Consider the following 22,721-nt stretch of genomic DNA (forward strand, 5'->3'; position numbering starts at 1 on the left):
ATCCTAAAAACATGATGGAATGTACATGTGAAACGGGTGTTACAACATGTCTTGAACTTATATTAGGTCAAAATAAGGGATATGACCAAAAATCTCATGCATGGTTCAAAGATCCAACCACACTTTAGATACAAACCCCTAACTACTCCAAAATGACCTAGAGATTCATAAAGTTCCAACCTTTATGGGATCTTACCACCCCAAGTAACAAGAACAATAAGAATATGGGACCGAACTAAATATCTAGCAACTTAACAACATAAATGTGGAGTCTCCCACACTTACAGAGGTCCAAGAGTGTGCTTAGATGAGAAATGGAAACTTGTGTCAGATTAGTGTCTAAGCCCGTAACTATATTTGGTAACTAATTGAGCCGGTTGTGCATGGTCCATATGGGTTGCCTTCACCATAGCAACTTGATAGGGTAACTTAGAGAGAGAGAGAGAGAGAGAGAGAAGATATTAAGGTTTATTAATATATTATAAGAATAATATATTAAAGGGGAAATCATATTATTTGATTAATATTAGCCATAGATTAATTAGGAATTTATTTGGTGACTAAAAGAGATTAATTGGATAAAGGTGACCTAAACTGTCAAATGTGTGATAGTTGTATTTTGGGCTGGGAAACCTAATGGACAAAGGGATGAACGAAATTATGATGGGAGCCTATCATATTTTCGTCCGTGCCTTATTCCAGAAGGTTCCATGGGCTGCTTAATGTTTAAGCTATCCATTAGGGTTTTGACTGAAACCCTAGCTGCTCACAGTATAAATAGAACCCCTAGGTACAGAAATCGGCCACTTGCTTTCCTAGAACCCTAGAGCCGATTTTTGTGTGCCTCTTCCCTATCTCATATACTACCCTCTTACTAGTTGGTGTTTGTAAGCCATTAGAGGAGTTACACTTGTGACTCTAAGCTCAAGGAAGAAGAAATATCAAGAGTTCCATAAGAGGTAATCATCTAGATCTCATTAGTTAAATTAGTTTTTTAATATGTATGCTAGATCTAGGGTTTCAAATCGTGGATGAATTGCATGTACAATAGAGAAACCTAGATCCAAGTAATTAGGGTTTGAATGTACACATAGGAATGTTCTTATAGCTCAAACCCGTCAACTTGCTTGTTGGATATTTGCTCACTTCTTCTCTTTTCTTCCTTCAAGATCTTCAAAGGCACCAAAATAAGCTTAAACAATGGAGGAAAGATATTAGGTCTTCTTCAGGGATTAGGAGAGTGATGGAAGCTGAGGGGGAGCAAACACTAGTCTCCTTATTCCTTTAAATAGGGAGGAAAACTCAGAACTTAAGGTTTAAGTCACCAGCAACGGCCACGCCGTGGTGGGTCTAAAGAAGTCCACGATCAAGAATGTCCCGCCACATCGTGGCCATCCATGACCACGTCGTGGCACCAAAAACAAACAAACTATGAATAAATCAAATGTACCTCGATATTCCCAAAAACAAACAAACTATGAATAAATCAAATGTACCTCGATATTCGAACGTTACAATTTTTTCAAGGAAAAGAAGTCATGAATTACCGCTACACCCCAGCTAAATGAGCTAAAACGAAAAAGTTTAAAAATGTGAGAATTTTTTTAAGAACTTTTAGGTTTAAAAAAATATATCTTTTACATATATAACTTGAGTTCGTATTAAATGAAAAAACACTTTTATAAATAGAAATTAATTTGTTTAAAAGAAATTAGAAAAAAAAATAGAAAAGTTAAAAGGGTTAAAGGGTGCTATAATTGCTTAATAAGAAGGCAAAACTTTTAATTTTAGAAGTTAAAGCCTAATTTGATGAAACATTTACCCCTTTTTTTTATAGCAACATCTAATTTTGTCTACGAGATAAGTGGTCCATAAAAAATCAAATAAGATTAACTTTCTGATTAAAAAACCTTTTCCCCGTCTTTAGTATAAGATTATTTTTCTTTCTTAGCTTTAATAAAATTTGAAGATAACAAACCATATATCACGTACTCGAATTAAATGCCAAGATGGTCACTATTATTTGTTTATGATTGCCCAAAAAGCTTTTAATTTGAAATTTTCATCATTTAGATATGGTTTGGTTGTGATTTTAATCCCTAAAATTAACATATGATAGTTTTAGTGTGTTAAGCATGGTAAAATGAGCTTTAAATTTGTATTTTTATCAACTGTTGATATTAATAACATTAATTAATATTTTTTTATTAAACCATTAACCTAAGATAAAGCCTTAAATATCCCTACCAAGGACCAACACCATTTTCCATGTTTGTGTACTCATCTAAAAACATCGTTCACCGCCAACCGATTTATGTCAAGTTTGGTGTTGGAGTCGGCCTCTCACCAACGATAATAGTTTCTTAGGAAAACTACACCCTTTTTGCGTTATGTACCATGATTGAGGGATATAGTATCGTACATGGATAATAAGTAGTAGGAAGGGGGGAGAAGCACATCCCAACACGGCTGGTCGTGGTGGTGTGATTGCTTGCTACCGGTGGAGGCAAGGGCCAATACACAAAGTCATTCCATCTTTAATTTGGTTGGTAATACACAATACAATTAAGTTTAGGGGATTCAAATGAAGAATTTCTCATAATCATAATAGTCATTATCATTCTAATTTCTCACATAACTTCACATATGAATTAGGAGTTTTTGGTTGTTGGATAAATTATTTTGATTACCATACAATTATGTAGGATCAAAGACAAGTTGGTGTGATGCATTAGGATATAATAATCATTGACAAAGAGTTAGAAAAGTATTTTATGTGACAGTCATTGAAATAAATCACTTTATTTGCTAAAATAGTCACTACTATCAAAAAGTATGAGGTAAAAATGAGAAAAACCATCAAAGTTAGAAATTTTGCATGATTAGGTGTTTAACGATTATCCTTACCGAGCAATATGGCCGCTACAGATTCAGACACTCAAAGTCACTAATATCTCAAGTAGACACTTATTTATGTCGAAAAAATGGTCGTTTCCAGACCAAACACCCAAGGTCGTCAAGAAATGCCAGGCCAGAAGATCAACTCACTAAGTAAATTAGAACGGATTTATGTCAAGTTTGGTGTTGGAGTCAGCCTCTCACCAATGATAATAGTTTCTTAGGAAAACTACACCCTTTGTGTGTTATGTACCATGATTGAGGGATATAGTATCGTAGATGGATAATAAGTAGTAAGAAGGGGGAAGAAGCACATCCCAACACGGCTGGTCGTGGTGGTGTGATTGCTTGCTACCAGTGAAGGCAAGGGCCAATAAAAAGAAGTCATTCCATCTTTAATTTGGTTGGTAATACACAATACAATTAAGTTTAGGGGATTCAAATGAAGAATTTCTCATGATCATAATAGTCATTATCATTCTAATTTCTCACATAACTTCATATATGAATTAGGAATTTTTGGTTGTTGGATAAATTATGGAACTATAACTGACTTTGGAATTCCAAGAAGGTTAGAGATTGCTAGAGGTTCACTTTTCAGGTTCTAACTATCTCCCTCTAAGTGAACTTAGCAATGAAGTCACTTCATTTTGCTTCTTCCTTGATGAATGTGTAAGCTCTAAACATCCAATCTCTGACTTCAACATACCATTGCAACTGACTTACAAAATTTTCCTTGACATGTTCAGGAGCTTCGGACCTGGATGCTCGACTGATAAATTTCTTGAGAGCTTTTTTCGGAACTAGATGTTTGTCAAGGACTCTGAAAAATCCCTTTTTGTTGGTCTTCTTTGTTTTGTACACAAACCCTAGAACTGGATCATGAATAGGTCCTTCAGCTAGCAGTTCAGCTTTTAGGAGGACATATTCAATCTTGGTAAGAAAGTCTTCGGTTCCGAACACGTTTGCTAGCTCATAGTCACATCGACAAAATTCCGCGACATAGTCCTTGAGAAATCTTAAGGCTGCATGGTAAGCACCCATGCTGATATCATCTTTTTGAAGACTTCGGAGATGAACAACAATGGTCAGGACATCGTTGGGATTGATTAAGGGGAAGTCAGCATCATTGATGGTTCGGTATGCAGGCTTTGTTCTGGATGATGTGATATTGGAACAATATGTAGATATCTTGGTTATTCTATACCTTGTCCACACTTCCTTTTGAGGTTATGCGTTCTTAGAATAGAAAGTTTTTAACCTTTCACACTCTGTCCTGATGATCGTCTCTGGATCGTCATTTGGGTGGAGGGGAGCAAACTTAATATATAATTTGTTGTATGGAGATAGAGAGAGGCGGATCAATTTGTCCTGAATCATTTGTTGGAATATCATAGTACATGAAAGGTACTATATCTGAATCACGAAGGATTCCTTCACGACATAGAGGAGAGATACCACACATCGGATCAGGTTTATCTTTGAGAGCTTGGATCCGGATGCTGTCCTCTAAAGCTTTGTTGATTTCCTCTAGAGACCATCCAAAATTTTGCTTTGGAGATGGTCCAGAATGAAAAGCTTGATGACTTTCCGTGACAGGCTTTTTGCCCTTATCTTTGTTGAGAACTGAAATAACATGCTGCATGTTCTCATCTATGATAAATTTTGCAGGAGAGGATTGCAGTGGTTCCTCCGGAATATCATCTGCAATCCAAGGCGGGGAACCTTAATCTATGGGAGCAATCCTTGGAGCACGAATTGGAGGCAACATGGAAGGAGTGGCGTGGAAAGCATCAACAGTTAACTTTATTTTAGCTTTGGCCATTTGGATACTTCTTTGAAGCACATCCGAAAGAGTAGATGGCCATGAAACTGCAGACTAGATCCTCTACTCTTCCTTAGTAAGCACATTTGCAAGAAATTTCTTTGGAGTTGGGATTCCCACAACAACATTGGTAACATACTCAACTTCATCTTCATCATCATTTCCTAGAAGTCCAGAAAGAACTTGGACTTCATCATCAGAATTTTCATCTTCATCTTGGTGCTGATAATCCGAGGCAGTCTTCCATGGTTGACTTGGGCCTTCTCCTCCTCTTGAATTAGTGAAAGTTGATCTGGTGCAAGGACAAGGGATTCCTTCATATCACGGAATTTGTCGAACACCTTTTGGAAGCTAGTATTGAGCTGAAGGGTGAGAGCATCATATGCTTCCGCTGTTTGAGCTTGAGACTTGAGATGATCAAACAGTTGGTTAAGAATCAAAAGAATCTCATCGAATTTGTGATTGGGGACATCAACAATATTCCAAAAGGCTCTTAGCAGCTTGAGGACTTGCTGCATGATGAGGTTCATCTCATCCTTCTTTCGGATCTCCTTTTCCAACCGTTGGATCTGCTTCTCATGACGAATTTGTGTTTGCTTGATGAGTTCATTGGAGGCATTCAACATTTTGTCATGAACCTTCAACATCTTGGTGATAGTGTCAAGATAATGATTGACACTTTCGTCATACTTCTTCTTAACTTCCTCAATAGTGTGTTTGAGGCGTCAGGAGATAAGTTGATCTAGTTGAGCTTCTCTTTCTTCAGTGGAGGGTCCGGACTAGGTTGCTAAGGAATGAAGAATGGCATCAAGTTTCGAGTCCAGTCCAAAAACCTTTTTGTCTATTTTGAAGTTGAGTCCGGAAACTGAAGTTTCAAGTTTGTCCACCTTTTTCATGGTGTATGACACATTGGTGTGGATGTCAAGTAGAGCGAATGGATCTATATAGTCTCCTGCGGAGGATCCAATGTCAAAGTTGGAGTGTTGAGGCTTGTGTTGGTGAGGTTCAGGGTTGACTGAAGGACTAGGCTTATTGGTAGCAGCATCATCATGAAGCTTTTGAGTGGATTCAGAATCATTGGTGGATGAGGAGGAGACGAAGTCAAAAGCAGACTTGGATGAGGATGGCTTGGAGTGAAGATGAACAGAGGAAAGCACAATAGTCTCAACAACATGAGCACCATTATCGGTCAAGATCACTTCTTCGAAAAGTTCATCATCCGAAGTGGAATGAATTGAAACATGGGTTGGAGACTTAGGAGTTTCTCCAGAAGTGAACTCAAGATCAATTACTTCGTCTGATGGAGCAACATAGGGTAGATTGCACTGGATGGCTCTCTTCTTCATTGCGATCAAGGTGGAATCCACTTGTTATCTAGTAAGCTCTGGATGTCGTGAGTGAGCCCTGCCAACATAGTATTCCCACAATGGATCGTTACCACCTAGTCGTCGTGTACCCTTACCGGGTGGCAGACCAGTTGAGGCATCTGAGGTTGGAGGGATTGCTCTAGCCTCGGATTGCTTGGGGTCCGGAACAGGTGTTTCAGAGCGTGCATGTGATGAAGAAGGTGGGATATCAAATGTGACCCGTGGGTACGTTCCAGGGGGCAAGGAAAATTGTTCAACACATACAACACCTTTTTGGTAAGGTGAGGGTGGATTATGTGCGGACTCCCCGTGGGTATATGCATGTGGTTTTGAAACATCGAGGGGTTACTCGGATGAGTGGTTTGGTGGGGTTTTCGGACGGCCAGAGTCATCCTGAATGTCATGAGATCTTTCTTGTTCAGAGGAAGAAATGACTTTGGTTCTTTTTTTAGGCTTTGGTTTGGAGGGTGAAGTCTTCCTTTTGGTAGACTTTTTGATCTTGCCTCCGGACACAATGGGATTGGCCTCTTCTGGAATAGGCTCAACAGAGACTGGGGAAGGTTGTGTTGGGTCGAACACAGCCGAAGTCTCTAGGCGGTGTTTCAAGTGAATTGATTTGAAAGGAATTAAGGCCAACATGTGTTCCGGAAGGCGTCTAACAGGATGAAAGGATGATTGGTCCGGAATTCTATAGTGCTAAGCAATTGTAAAGGTTAGATATACCTCTTTCGGAATGGTGCAAATCGGAATAGGTTCGGATCTCTCCTTGTAGAGCTACTAAATTGTCAGGGCCCAAAACCTAGGGCTTGAGATTTCATTGCTCTTCCTTTTGATTGTGAACTTTCGGAAATCCTGCCATAATACTTCCGGATGATCGACTGCATTGTTGCGTCCAGACTAGATGTTGGAATTCTTCAAGGTTTTCATTGACACCGATAGCCCTGAGGAATGTGGATTTGTGAATGGGCACAATTCTATCGCATGTAATCTTTGTTTCGAGAATGCCATTATCAATCTTGATTCTAGTGAAGGCTATGTGCAAAAGATGGAGTATTAGAGGAAGTTCTGGGATTTTGGTGAGTGGGATGGATATGAGATGATGAGCAATGAACTCGATCATCATTCTAATGGGTTCATCAAAATCCATGGGATTCATCGAGAAAAGTTGGGTTGTGTCTCATAGGAATGGTTCAGAGGAGTGTGAGGATGATGATTCTTTGGAGGATTTCTTCTTGGTGACTGATTTCTTGGGTGTTGAAGAAGTTTGAGCAAGTTTTTGGAAAGAAGATTGAGACACCATTGATGAAGGATGATGATAGCTTGAAGAACACGAAGAACACAATAGGTTTGGGGAACTTTTGAGAATTTGAGCGCGTAAAGAGGTAAATGAGGGTTTTGGGGTGTTTATATAGGTAAGTGAAATGGGTCGGGTAGGAAATGTAATGATGAGGATCCGAATTCAAACTGGGTCACATTTAATGTTTTATCTGTATTAGGGTGAATTGACTTTGGATATGAAAGGTTGGGATGGATGGTAGCTAAAAAAGGAAACTCTAAAAAACGATGTGATGGTTGCTTTTGGAACGTGCAATAGTGGTGCGAGTTTCAAGGAGGACACGATACGGATCCTCAAAAGTTACTGTTATGAAAAATGTTTCATCTTATAAACCCTTGGACTTCCGGATAATTGATTATGAACAGTGAGTGAACTAGATGGTAATGGTGTGTATTCCGGATCTTTTTTATTTTGAAGAAAGGGTCCGAAATATGAACAATCCGAAGTGAAACTTTGAGGTTTCCGGAGCCAACAAACTTTGATTTTAGGAATAGAACACTTTACAACACTTTCAGAGAAAAATAATTTTCAAGAATTCCGGAGAGGGTTTTGAGACATCATTCCGGACTGAAAATTTTGAAAAAGTGAGTTTCAAAACAAAAAAAAAGTATTTTCAGAGTAGAGATTTTGAAAAATCTAGAGTGAGTTTGAAAAGGCGTCTGGAGTGCAAAAGTTCAAGTCAAATTTGAAATTCTTCCGGAGCCAAAAAAAACTTTAATGTTTCGAAGCAAAAGAAGAAATTTACTACCATTCTGGATTTGAATTCTAGGATGATTTTATGAGGTGAGTTCCAAGACATGATTGTGACTAATGTAACTATATTGATCTTTGAACTTCAAAAAACTTGGGAGCTGTATGACTAAAACTCAAGTGGTGGTTAGAAATAAAGACAAGTAAAATGGTCCTATATATTCCGAGAGATAATAGTTCCGAGATGAAAAGTAGATTTGAGTTTGGAACCAATTTTCTATCTGATGTTTTCATTAGAGAGAGCAAGTCTCTTGAAAGAACTAAGGATCAGGCATCATCATACCCATTTTGTTCATAAAACCATTGAACTTGCTTTCGTAATGTCTTTTTACAGGCATCAACAATTTCATCGTCAGATGGAACAAAAATAAGTTCAATATTGCCATGTAAAACATGATCTATTATAAAATTGTATCATATATTGATGTGCTTCGTCAATGAGTGCTGAATTGGATTGTGAGAGATTGCAATTGCACTTTGAGAATCACAATAGATTGGAATGCGTTGAAAGCGGTAACCATAATCCAAGAGTTGAGATTTCATCCAGAGAACTTGAGAGGTACAGCTAGCGGTATCAATGCATTCTGCTTTGGCTGTAGAGAGAGCAATGCAGTTTTCCTTCTTGGATGAACAACTAACCAATCGGCCACCTAAAAATTGACAACCACTAGATGTGCTTTTTCTGTCCAATTGAAGACCGCCATAGTTTGAATCTGAATATGCTTGAAGAAGAAAACTCTCATTTGCTGGGTACCAAATTTTGAGATTCTTTGTGCCTTTGAGGTATCTAAAAATTTGCTTAACAGCCAAAAGATGAGACATTTTTGGATTGACTTGAAATCTGGCATACAAACATGTTGAAAACATGATGTCCGGATGACTCGCTATAAGATAGAGTAGGGATCCAATCATTCCTATGTACTTCTTTTCATCAACTGCAGAACCTAAGGGGTCAGAAAAGATTTTGTGTCCGAAACCCATTGGTACCTTAGCTGAGGCACATGTGTCCATTGAGTACTTTTTGAGGAGTTCTGAAATGTACTTCTCTTGGTGAATGAAGATTCCTCTATTGGTTTGTTTGGCTTGGAGACCAAGAAAGAAGCTTCATTCCCGATTCATACTCATTTGAAACCTACTGGCCATTAACTTAGCCAAGTCAGCAACCATTGAAGAATCGGTGGATCCGAAAATGATATCGTCGACATAAATTTGGACCAGCATGAGATGTTTTCCATTTTATCTACGGAACATAGTGGGATCTATAATTCCTCTTTGAAAACTTGAACGCTTGAGAAAGTCAGTGAGGGTATCGTACCATGCGTGAGGAGCTTGCTTTAGGCCATATACAACTTTCCAGAGTTTGTAGTGGTGGTTAGGATATGATAGATTTACAAAACCGGGAGGCTGTTGAAGATATACTTCAGTATCAAGTTCACCATTTAGAAAAGCGCTTTTAACATCCATTTGGTAAAGCTTGAAGCCTTTATGAGAAGCATAAACAAGAAAGATTCTGATAGCTTCAAGACGTGCAACATGAGCAAATGTCTCATCGTAGTCAAGCCCTTCAATATGTGTAAATCCTTTAGCTACCAATCTTGCTTTATTTCAAATGATAACTCCTGCATCATCTAACTTATTTCGAAACACCCATCTAGTACCATCAATGGGATGATTTTGAGGAGGAGGGACGAGAGTCCAAACTTCATTTCTATCAACTTCTGCCAGTTCTTCTTGCATGGTTGCAATTTAATCAGCATGTTCGAGTGCTTCTTAGATGGATTTGGGTTCAACCATTGAAATAAATGTCGAGAAATGACATTCATTTTGGATACTTGAGGCAGAGCGAGTTTGTACACCAGCGTTTGGGTCTCCTATCACTTGGTTCGAAGGATGATCCTTCGTCCAAACATATAACCTTGGAAGTTCTTGTGCAACAGATGATCCAATATCAACAATGGGGTTGTGTTGCTCCGCCTGAATGGTCTGAACGTTTGGATCATGCTCCCCCTGAACTTCTGAACCGAATAGGTTTGCATCATCTTCAGGTGGAAATTCAAAGAAGTTTACATCATCATCGATGTTGATAGGATTGGAATCATCAAACTCAGTAGTTGCATCTTGAAATTCATCCATATTTGATTCGAGGGAAGAGTGACCATTCTCCCCCTCAACCCGAGAAGGTTGAAATGGTTCAGAATCAAATGGAGGAAGACTAGGAGTAGGACCGGAGAGATTTTAGGAGACCGTAGCTTCAGATGTAATTGGTCTAGATTGAGATTCCGAATCAAAAGTTGTTTTTGAGGGTCTGAAGAGGGTTTCAAAATCAACTTCAAAGATTGTTTGTTGGTTCGGACATTCTGGCGCAGGAGCATCGGACTCCATGATGTGACTTGTAACATGAGTTGGGCCAGAATTCCGAATGAAATTGTCAATAAAGGTCACATCGAAGCTTTCTTCTATAACTCGATTACGACAATTAAGTACTCGATATGCCTTTGATTTAGTATAATAAACAAGAAAAAATGTTTCATCAGCTTTGGGTTGAAATTCTGTAAGCTGATCATGATTGTTTTTGTTGAAGCATCGACATCCAAAGACATGAAGAAAAGAGATGCTAGGCTTTCAACCATTCATGGTTTCATACGGTTTCATGTTGAGGCATCGATTGATGATGCTTCTATTTTGAGTAAAACATGTCGTAGAGACAGCTTCAGCCCAAAGATAGAGTGGAAGATCTCCAAAATTGAGCATAGATCGGGCAGCTTCAACAAGCGTTCTATTGCGTCTTTCAACAATACCATTCTGTTGCGGAGTGTAAGGAGCATAGAAGTTGTGATCAATTCCTTTCTCAGCGAGGAAGTTCTCAATGGTTCCATTGGTGAATTCCGAACCATTATCACTTCGGACTCTTCTAACCGGAAGCTTGATGAGGACTTCAATTCCTTTGATGAAGTTGATGAGTTCAGAGGCTGTTTCGGACTTTAGCCTAAGGAAAAAGACCCAAGTGAATCTTGTAAAGTCATCAACAATCACAAAGATGTATTTCTTGTGATGAAGACTCTCCACAGTTGAGGGTCCACATAAATCAATGTGAAGAAGTTCCAATGGTTCTGAGATTGATTTTTCAATGATGACAAGATGACCCTTCTTCGACAGCTTACCGCACTCACATGCAACACACAAGTGATCATTTTCGAACTTGAGGAGCGGTAGTACTCTCACCATTTCACCAGACACAAGATCATTCATGTAGCGAAAGTTTAGATGGGTAAGCCTTCGATTTGGAAAGAAGGCACAGTTGAGGTTTGCCAATGATCATGTTGATGTCGAGCGGGTACATGTTTTTGTTGCGATTTGATTTAATAAAGCATTCTTTTCTGTCTTCCGTCATTACATAGCTATGTTTCTTGCAAAACTCAACACGTCGATTTGAATCAGTAAGTTGAGCTACCCTTATCAGGTTGTGCTTTAGGTCAGCTACATAGGCTACATTTGAAATAGAGAAGTTTCCATTGGTGAGGATTCCATAACCACGAATTTGAGAGTTGGAGTTGTTGCCATATGTCACGTAACCAACATTTGGAGAAAGTTTGAGATCTCGCAGAAAGTCTTTCTGCCCCGTTATGTGCATGGATCAAGCATTATCAATATACCCTATTGTCTCTTCCTCCGAAGCACAAATTTCCTGCAAAAATTAGTGAGATGTGGAGTTTATAGGCTCCAAGTTAGGTTTAGGGACAAAGGAACGAGTCTTGGGTTTTGGTAGTGACTTTTGAGCAACAGACGGTTTGGAAGTTTTTTTCCTAGATTCCTTAGGAAACAAGCAGAAATTCATGGTCCTTTCATCTATCCAATAATCATACTTAATAACATGAGATTTCGGAACAACTTTCTTCATACTTTGAAATTCCGGAGGAGAGGTAAGTACTGTATCTTTCGGAATTATCACATCTTTGTGTGTTTTGATGTTCCAAACAAGTTTTTTTTTTGAAGATTTTGGAAAATTGTTTTCTTAACACTTTTGGATTTGATTGATGGCATATTTTGTTTTGTAGATTGAGGTTTAAAAATTGTACCATCAGCTTTGGCAATGAAAACAGGTGAAACAGTCCGAAGTGAGTTCTTCTGGACAGATTTGGTGGTTACACTCGACCTTTTTGGAATGAGACTGACTACTTTCTTTTGTTCTACAGGACTGGGAGGATTTGGAGGCCTCTTGAGAATCTTAGTGGGAGTGAAAGATTTTTGATTGGGAGTTGAAGAATAAAAATTCAGAGATACACTTTTTTTGGAGCTCTCTAGGAATCTGGAATTTTGTCTCGACTTAACTTCCTTTTTGAGAGCATTTTTAGCTTCTTGTTTAGGACTAATGACATCTTTTCGATTCAAGGAGGGTTTCTTTCTTTGGTCAGAAGTTGACTTGGAAGTCTGACCATTTGAAGGATTGCCAAACTTGGGCTTGATGGGCACCAAGGTTGTTTCAGAGGTTACTAAGGAGTTTGATTCACAAGAATCAGAGGAGGCATAACTTATAGTTTCAAAGTTATCATCTAAGGATGCCCATGCAAACTCAGAAGTAACAGCTTCAGTTGTCACTGGAGGAATTTCCTCAACAACACAGTTGTTAGGAGGATTGTGTTTTGGAACATGATCTACACAAGTTGAAGCACTATGGTGGAATTCTGTGGTACGATTCAAGTCCATGTTTGTCAGAGGTGGATGTAGCGTGGAATCATGACTTTTGAAAACTATAGGCTTAAACTCAGGAACCAAAGAAGCAAAGTGATCGAAAGTCTCAGGAAGTGGAGATAAGGGAGAAACAAGAGTATCCAAATGTTTATGGTTCAGAACATCTCCCATAAAAGTCAAGTTTTGTAACTCCTTCAAGGGACTAACTATAGGTTTCGGAAATACGCTTCCAAGACCAGGAGCTTTGGACCAAGGATGACGAAAGTTATGTGTCATCCTTTGATTTTCTTCGAGCAAGTCAATAGAATTATGCAAAGCATCAATTTTGGCATTAAGACGTTTGTTATCTGAAATCAAAACATTTCTTTCAGAATAAGTGATTTCATATTTGTCTTTAAGAATGATACATTCATATTCTGACATTACAACTTCTCGCTCTAAAGACTTTATTTTTAATTTCTTATCCTCGAAACGTAACCTAAGATGACTCAATTCACAATCCTTCCTCTCACTGGCTTCTATGGCTGACTCATAGGCTCTATAGATGGTGTTCATATTTGTTTGGATCTGGGACATATAAGATTCACAAAGAGTCATATCAAAATTATTATCAGTAATCATAGATGTTACCTGCTGAACGATGCTTCGACCTGGTGGATTGTTGGTGGCCATGTAGCAGTAGTTTGGTTCAACAATGTTCTGTTCATCTTCATCTTATGACCCTGAGGACCAATATCCTTCGTTACACTCAACGGTTTGTCTCGCCATCAAACACATGTTTCTTCCAGTAGTCCTATCATCATCATCTCCGGATGACCAATACCCTTCCACATTTCTAGACACCCTTGTGACAAATGCTTTTTCACTTTCATCCATCTCTTGTACTTTTCGAGCATAGTAAGCAGAATCCTTGATTTTTGGTTTTTGTGGAATGTCAGCCAGAAAATCTTTTGGAAAGTGGTTTTCATGTCCACACTTATGACACACAATTTTTGGTTTGTCTGATTTCGGAATCTACTGAGGTTCCGAAGTGGAATTGGGTTTAGAGATGTTTGGTATGTAGGATGGAGGGTTTTCTGGAGTGGTTTGTTGTTGTGGAGCAGAGTAAGGTTGAGGATTGTTTTGTAGGCTAGAGTAAGGTTGAGGATTGTTTTGATGAGGAGCATGAACGTGATTGTGATAAGGTTTATGAGATGGGTTGAATGGACGCTTGTATTTCATGGAGAGTAGTGCGAATTCCTACTGAAAACGAGGTTTAGATTCCATGTTTCGGAATCAAAGGTATTTTCAATGTGATAGCCTTGAGTGGATAGAATAGGTAGGGAGGTTTGAACAGGTGGAATAGCGGATTTTAGAGGGTCCGAGATGGAAGGGTTTGGAATAGATGGTTCAAAGGAACTGACAAGAGCAAGAGGACCTCCAGAGAGTTCTCTTAATGTCTGAGCAATGTTTGATTCATGACCTTGTAGTTCATCAAATAGAGGATAAAGCTTCAACTTCTTCAGAGATCCATTGCTTTGAAGACAAGACTTCACGTTTCCCATCCTTTACCAAGGCTATTTATGAACTTAAGATTGTACTCCAAAGGAGTTCAGATAATCCCATGAGCAGTTATATTGTTGACTACAATTCGATATCGTTTGGAGGCTGAGGCAACTGACTCACCAGGTGTTGATGTAAAGGTGTCAAACTCGTTTACAACAGATTTTAAATGCTTGTCTTTCATGTTTTCAGAACCTTCGATCAAGTCTTGAAGAGTATCCCAAATCTCTTTGGCATATTTACACAGCTTGATGTGTTCAAAGAGAGACGGTGGAACACCAAACACTATTTCAGAGAATACCACTTAATCAACATGTAGTTTCTCAATATCGTCAGCAGTGAGAGGAGCTGGGCGTTGTTCATCTTGACCCATAAGTTGAGCAGTGGTATCTCTAACTGTTGTTCTAACTGGAACATGCGGACCTGCTTTGACAGATCTCCAGATAGCTTCACCTTTCTCTTTAGCCAGTAAAAATCTTTCCATTATGACTTACCAATGATCATATTCTTCAACAACTAGCAGTGGGGCACGAGTAGGGCAACCCACGCTATTTTCAATTTGCAATGAATACATTTGTTGAGGATTAGAAGCAGCCATTGAAGTTAAGATATCTTTAAGCCAAAGTGGTATATAGAAGAACTTTTATCCCGAACACATAAATTGTTGAAATACCTAGGTGATTTCAAACCAACTATAATCAGATCTTATGGATTCAAAGGACAACCACTCAAGCTCTGATACCAATTGTGAGAACTCTGATGCGTAGGGACAAGGTTTGAGAACTCAAACCTTGAGTTAATACTTAAGATTAATGTCTGCTTGCTAAGGAATGTTCCAGTCAAGTCGGAGTTAATGCAATCAACAATGTATTCAAGATATTAATTAATAGTGAAGATAATGATCAAGGTAAAGACAATAAATGAAGAACATGAAGAATTTTTTAGAGAATAAGTGAAGTAAATTGAAATATTGCTAGATATGTATGAATGATCCGTCACTTGATTTTGTATTGGAAGCTCCTTTAAATAGGAGAACATATTACATCGTACAAACCACTTAACATACACATGATCGGATAAAGTAGGTGCTCCTGACACTCTGATCTATCCAAATTGACAATAAGACTAAGTCCTATAAAATGTTAAATCAAGTTAAAGACAAATACAATAGATGTTCATGGATAAAACACTGATTCGGATAAACTAACATTCCGGACACATTATTCATTATGGAATGCCTTCAACTGATCTTCTCATCTGCAACATAACTTCAAGTCCGGACACAAGACTGATTCTGGAGCATCTTTCATTTCAGAACTATAACTGACTTCGGAATTCCAAGAAGTTTAGAGATTGATAGAGGTTCACTTTTCAGGTTCTAACAGATCCTTGAGGTCCTTTTGTAGTTTCTTAATCCAGATCTAAATTATTATCGATTTTTGATTCCATGCATAAGGTTTTGACCTCATTTTCACCATTTTTTGATCCACCTAGAGTTCAAGACATGCATTAGACATGCATATCCATAAATCAAGGATTTTTATGAGTTTTTTGGGTGTAAGAAAGCTTTCTGGAAGAGATGAGTGTGTGGCTTAACGGATTAAGGGCTTAAGCCATTATGCTGTCTAGGAACAGTTTACACGACGTGGTGATATGCTCACTATGTCGTGGCATATGGGGTTTCTCGCGATAGTTTTTTCTCGAGACTGCCACATCATGGCAAATGTTTGGCCAGATATGGTGGCCAATAAAGTTGACTTTTGATTGTTGACTTTGAACAATGACCGTTAACGTTTTGACCAAGTTTGACTTTTTGTTAACTTAAGGGTTTAGGGCTATAAATTGAGGATGTACCTCTAATTGTTGTATAAGTGGCTTGTAGCACCAATCCTTGTTTCATGTGAGTTTTGTTGATAGTCTACTAGCCTGCTATGTAAATTTTATCACTATACTTTGCACTAAAGTATGTATCAGTTGTGTAGAATGTTGATATGCTGTAGTGGTTTGTTAGATTGGTTGATTTGTTATGATTACATGTGTTTGTTGGTTATTTCTTGTTTGCTTGTTTTCACATATCAACATATTAAGGTTGGGTTGAGGTGGTCCTGCTTTGAGTTGTATGACAAGAGACTCAGGCGGTCCAGTTGATATTGTAGGCCCAAGGAGAGAGGTACAACCTAATGTTGTATGACATCCCCAATTTCACGGCCAAAAAAGACTGTTTTGTTTATGCTTTATTTAAAAATCAGAGTATCCTTTTGAAGAATAATATTTGGGAATTTGTTCCCAAAATATGATAAAGATATTATAAAAGCATTTCTGAAGAAATGTATTTTAATTATATTAAAATGTTGAGATGTCATCGCTAATACAGTACATAAGCATAAACAGAAATAACATAAGCCTTACAAACATCTATTATTCTACTGGCCTATAATCCATAAATCTTTCATCTAATCATCACACCTGTGCTCTTGTGTCACTACTTGTAATAGAAGAAACTGAGTGGGTCAGGCTTGGGGGCTTGGTGAGCACATAGGGTTTTCAAACCACAATAATCAAATTCTTTATTTTCATCAAATCATTCAACCCGATTACCCGTTCTCGTTATCCTCACTCTTTGTCCCTTAAGCATTTAATTCAAGGGACATATCCTAAGGATTATCTTTGGAATAGAAAATAATTCTTAGGGGATTCCTTAGCAATATATATCGGTAAGGCAACCGGGGGGGATGGAGTACACCTGGTGAACAATTAGTTCAAAACCACCTACAAGATGCGAGCTTGCCAGCATTCCACTGGACTATTTAGAATAGTCCAAAGTCATCATCTATACTCCGCTAGATGACTGGATCATCTTTAAATTCAATTCCTCTCATCATTTATTTCATCTTTCATCTCTCATCACCCACATCATCTTTTATCTACCCATCTTTACCCAACATATTTATAGGTAAAAGAATACATATATATAGTTTAAATCAAGTAAAACATGTATAAATCGTTCATCTAGCATAGATATTAGGAACATAGATAAAGACACATATAACATGTAATTTATCTGAAATACTTCATATCTATGTGTAAGATGAAAGTAACTATGCACTCACTTGTTAAAGTGATGACCCGAAATTCGGATAGCACTTCGCTTTTAGCAACTGTCTTTTCCTTTGACGTAACCTAGTATCATTATCAATAAGTCTTAGTCAAATATTTATTGTGAATAATTATTAGTCTAGATTCATCATTAATTCAAAGTCTACTAATCTATAGCTGATAAGGGACAACCATGTAAGATCATACTGGACGTAGGGTCCGTTTGGCATACATAGTATAATGTTGGAAATCCCACTTTAAACACCTCCTTAAATCTTAGCATTGTCATCATCCCCGTAAGTAGATTAATTTGTATAGCGACTTAGAATCACTGATAAATCTTGTTTATAGGTTTATAATAATGATAATAAATTTAAACATAAGTTACACTTAAAGCATAACATGTGTAGTTCAACTTACAGAGTTTCTAGCGAAAACTTAGAACTTCGTGGTCAAAAAATTTTCGTTGTATCTTTCTTCTAAAATGATTCTTGTAGCGCTTCAACGCTCACCTTTTATACTAAAACTATAGAAAGAGAAGTCGAATCATGAGGGACCAAAATGTTCGAGAATAAGAAGAGAAAGACTCTTGAATCAAGATAATGATGCAAGAGATGTGAGAGCTTAGAGCCTCATTTTATAGTAATTGAATTTTCAAAAACTACCATTTATAGTTACCTAAACGACCCTATAGTTATTTAAACGACCAAACGCCCCTTTATAATACTATATTAAATGGATTTAACGATATTTGTACTAAACTAATGTTCAAAGTATTCAATATTAGTCTTATAATGACCACATCGTCAATACCTTTCTAATGATATATAATATGTGTGTGTGTGTATATATATGATTTATACTTTATTTTACTACGTAAATATGCTATTATAAATTGTAAATTGTTAATACGAACTCCGTTTTTGACGTTATTTATATTTGCGCATAGCTATCGACGAGATCTACAACTTTCATTTAGATTCTGTCGGCTAATTTTGAATTTATTTTTAAAGTTATATTTTAACAGACTTAGATTGTTAAAGTCTATTAAAAATTTTAAATTTTGTCATCCGACGTCCGTTTTTCGACTGTATCTTTATCGTTGAACTCATATTAACGAGATCTTTAATTAACATTTGGAATGTTTCGGCTAAAAATCGGCCGATCTAAAATTTGATTTCTGAGTTGTATACTACTATGCTGAATCTTAGAAAAATCATAACTTCCTCTAACAAAGTCAGATTTAGACGTTCTTTATATGAACGCTCTCGGGTTGATGACTACCATGACTTTCATTTAGATCACTAATGCTAAAAAGTATATTATCAAAAATTTACTTTTTACGTTACATAGAGTCGTGCTGGTTTAGTCGTGAAACTTCAAAAAGTCATAACTTCTTCGTTATAAGTCGGATTTCAGTGTATCTCTGGAATCCTTGTTACATATATTATAAATTTTTTTAATATTATTTTTTCTTAAATAACATTATATCAAAAATTCATTTTTAACGCTTATTATCTCTAAATTGGCTAACCCGAATCTGCGAGTGTTACATGTTGTAAGCTCAGGAGAGCGGTCTAGGTGTATTGTAGGCCTTGGGAGGTGGTCCAGTCAGACTATAGGCTCATGTGTGCATGCATTATATGTGTATTGTTGTGTAAAATATTTTGGGGAACTCATTAAGTTTTGACTTACACTTGTGGACATAGTTTTGATTGCTTTTGAAAATCAAAAATTTACTATGGTATTTGGGACGATACAATATATATATATATATATATATATATATATATATATATATATATATATATATATGAGGGTTCAATTGAGAAAAAAAAAGGTTGAGAATGGAGGAATCATTTTCAGCCACTCATTTATTTTTGCCGCAAAAGCCTCCGTCGTACCAGCGGAAATGGGAAAGGAATAAACATGTGTTTTCCAACAAAACATGTTTCCTTAAACTATGCTAATCATTACCTTAATATATACAAAAACATAGTTTTTTCGTTTTTAAGAAGCTATTTTTATCGAAAAATGATTTTAGATATACCAAAATTCATGATTTTTTATTCTCTACAAATAGACATCCATATTGATATAGTTTTAAGATAAAATAAAAAATTTATTTTTTTATCTTTTCAGCTATCGTTATTCATAAGTGAATAAAAATGCATCAGATTTTTGCTACAGTACATTCGTTATTCGCTTATGATGTTGATGATGGTTTAATTGAAGAAATCTGGATGATTGTTGAAGGTTGGAGAAGAAATTTGGATAATGAACGATGAATGAGTTTGAACTGTAATCTAATTCTCTACAGATACGTCTTTGAGATTGAAGGTTGTTATCATATTTACAAGTTTGTCACCGTGTCTTTTTACGCTTAGATTAAATAAGTGGCTGAGAATGATTCCCCCGTTCTTAATCTTTTTTATTTTCTCAATTGAACCCACTTCTTTCTCTCTCTCTCTCTCTCTCTATATATATATATATATATATATATATATATATATATATATATATATATATATATATATATATATATATATATATATTACACGGGGATAATACTTTATCATACTTCATGAGTAGTGAATAGTAAAAGAAGTCCACAAAATAAAAAAATAACAAAATTGTTTCTTGGAGAAATTACCTCTACTCTACATAAACATGCAATTTGTGTTGTATTACACCTTGTCGCACTTCATAAATCAAAATGAATGACTGAGAATGATTCCCCCGTTTTTAACATTTTTATTTTTTCAACTGAACCCATTTATATATATATATATATATATATATATATATATATATATATATATATATATATATATATATTACACGGGGATAATACTTTATCATATTTCATGAGTAGTGAATAGTAAAAGAAGTCCACAAAATAAAAAAATAACAAAATTGTTTCTTGGAGAAATTACCTCTACATAAACATGCAATTTGTGTTGTATTACACCTTGTCGCACTTCATAAATCAAAATGAAACCAATAATACTTCATCATACTTCAGACAAATAGAAGGTCTACATCACCAAACTACTAAGATCTTAACTCCTCATAATACGATTAATAGGAAATCAAACACCAAGTAATAAACCAAAAATGGCAAAGAGGAAGCACATGATTACAATATGATAAAACTGGTAATATCACAAACAATTGATGATGATAGCAAGAAAACACAAATAAATGATTTAATAATGGAGCATAGTCCGTGTATTATCCTTTTAGAGTCATTTTGTTTTAGAAAAAACTAACCTTATATCTCAAAAAAATTCATTCTAAAATGTAACTTCATCACTTTTTCAATTTCCGTATTAGACATCACTTAAAAGATTCTGATAGCACATGTCATATTCGTTTCACACAAGGATAAACCAGTCATTTTTCTTCTTATAAACAATGGTAAGCCGTATAAAAGAGAAAAGGAAAACAATTTTTTTCCTTGTAAATTATGTATGCTCATCCTCCTTAATAAATGAAGGTTTTTTTTGCCACATGTCAATCTCTTATGAGTTTTGATACTTGTCATTTTATGATATTTTTGAATAAATGTTTTTTCCATTTGTCATTTTCTCATTTTTTTTATCTTTCTTAATTAACACATCATATTTACACCTTAATTAATAATTGCCTTAATTGAAAATAACCAATAAATTACAATATTACAATTCATATAGTATTTAATATATTTCCTTTTAAATTCAAATTTTAAATTTCAAATTTAAATAAATTTTTGTTTAAACCTTCATATTTATTTATTTTTTGTTTTATCCAACCCGTATAACATACGGGTCTCACAACTAGTTGTTTTAATACATTTACGAACTTCTCCTCCTGGGAAGTAGAATGAAGCCACCAAAAATTCCAAAGAATCACTATTTTTAGCACTTTAGAGAGTTTAAAATTCTTAAGACATTTTAGTTGGTAATTATCGAGTATAACATCATTTACCAAAAGTAGTTATATATAAGATTTCGAAATCTCAAGTTATGTTTATAAAAATAGTTTGACCAAGGTTTATGAATGCTCCCTTTAATCGAAAAAATCATATGATATATTATCAAAAAGTCCTTTAAATATAAATTCAATGTATCTATGTAATGATCATACAGATCTCCGATGGCTGCAACTCCACCCAAATTTATATATCCATGCTTCCTTTAATTGTCACAAACTTGGATTTTTTTTCAAAATACACTCAGTGCCGTCATCGTAAGCCATAAAAAATCCTTAAGATTTACCTGGATAAAAGATGTAATTGCAATAAATATCATATATTAATACAATAAACATAACGATCTTCATCAAAGAGGATATTTTAAAAGGATTCCATAATGAATCGATTTCACTATTCCATGTTTTACAATAAACTATTATATTCTTGCACAAAAAAAGAAGACTAAATTACAATATCCCCTGAAGTTTGTGAAAGAGTAACTAGTGTTAAGTGATGCAGCACACACTTTGCTCCTGGTCTATCCGGCAAACCAAATACCTGGATGTGGTTTTTTGGTGTCATGAAAGGTACACCTTCTACTCTGTCCGGTGGCGAATCTAGGATTCACATTCACGTGTGTCCCGTTTAAATGATATCATAAAATAAACATATCATAATTTTTTGGTTATCGGGTCGGTTTGTCGTTAATATCATCTTAGCCAATTATTTATTAACTTTATCAAACAAAGGTCAAAATAATTTAAAATACTAATAATTTTTTTACAATTGTTCACAACATGTTGTCAAATTTAAAAAAAAAATCTGTAACTAACACATCTTTATCAATATACGACACTAGACAATCATATATAAATCAAATATCGTATGTTTCGATAATGTGTGTTGTTAATTACCGTTTCAATGTTAATTATCATAATCACGAGATAAAGTGTCTATTTTGCCTTTTTTTTAAATAAAGTGGTAGCATTATACCTAAACTAATTTATAATCAAAATAAATCATAAAAAAAACAAATAAATCCAATACTATATTTATAGAGCTATATATCTATAATATAAATAAAGCGTCAGAACAAATAATATATACTAGTATAACAAATGAAATTGGAAAGTAAATTAATTGATAGTTATAAGTGTTTAAACAAATAACAAGACATTATTTCTGGCATAATGATACAAAAGTAAGGCTAGTTTTCTTTTTAAAGGTTTAGACTATAACTTTTCTAGGTTTTAGGTACCCTAT

The sequence above is a fragment of the Lactuca serriola genome, chromosome 6 (genome assembly GCF_051521515.1).
Source record: "Lactuca serriola cultivar US96UC23 chromosome 6, Lser_US96UC23_V15, whole genome shotgun sequence".
Classification (NCBI taxonomy): domain Eukaryota; kingdom Viridiplantae; phylum Streptophyta; class Magnoliopsida; order Asterales; family Asteraceae; genus Lactuca; species Lactuca serriola.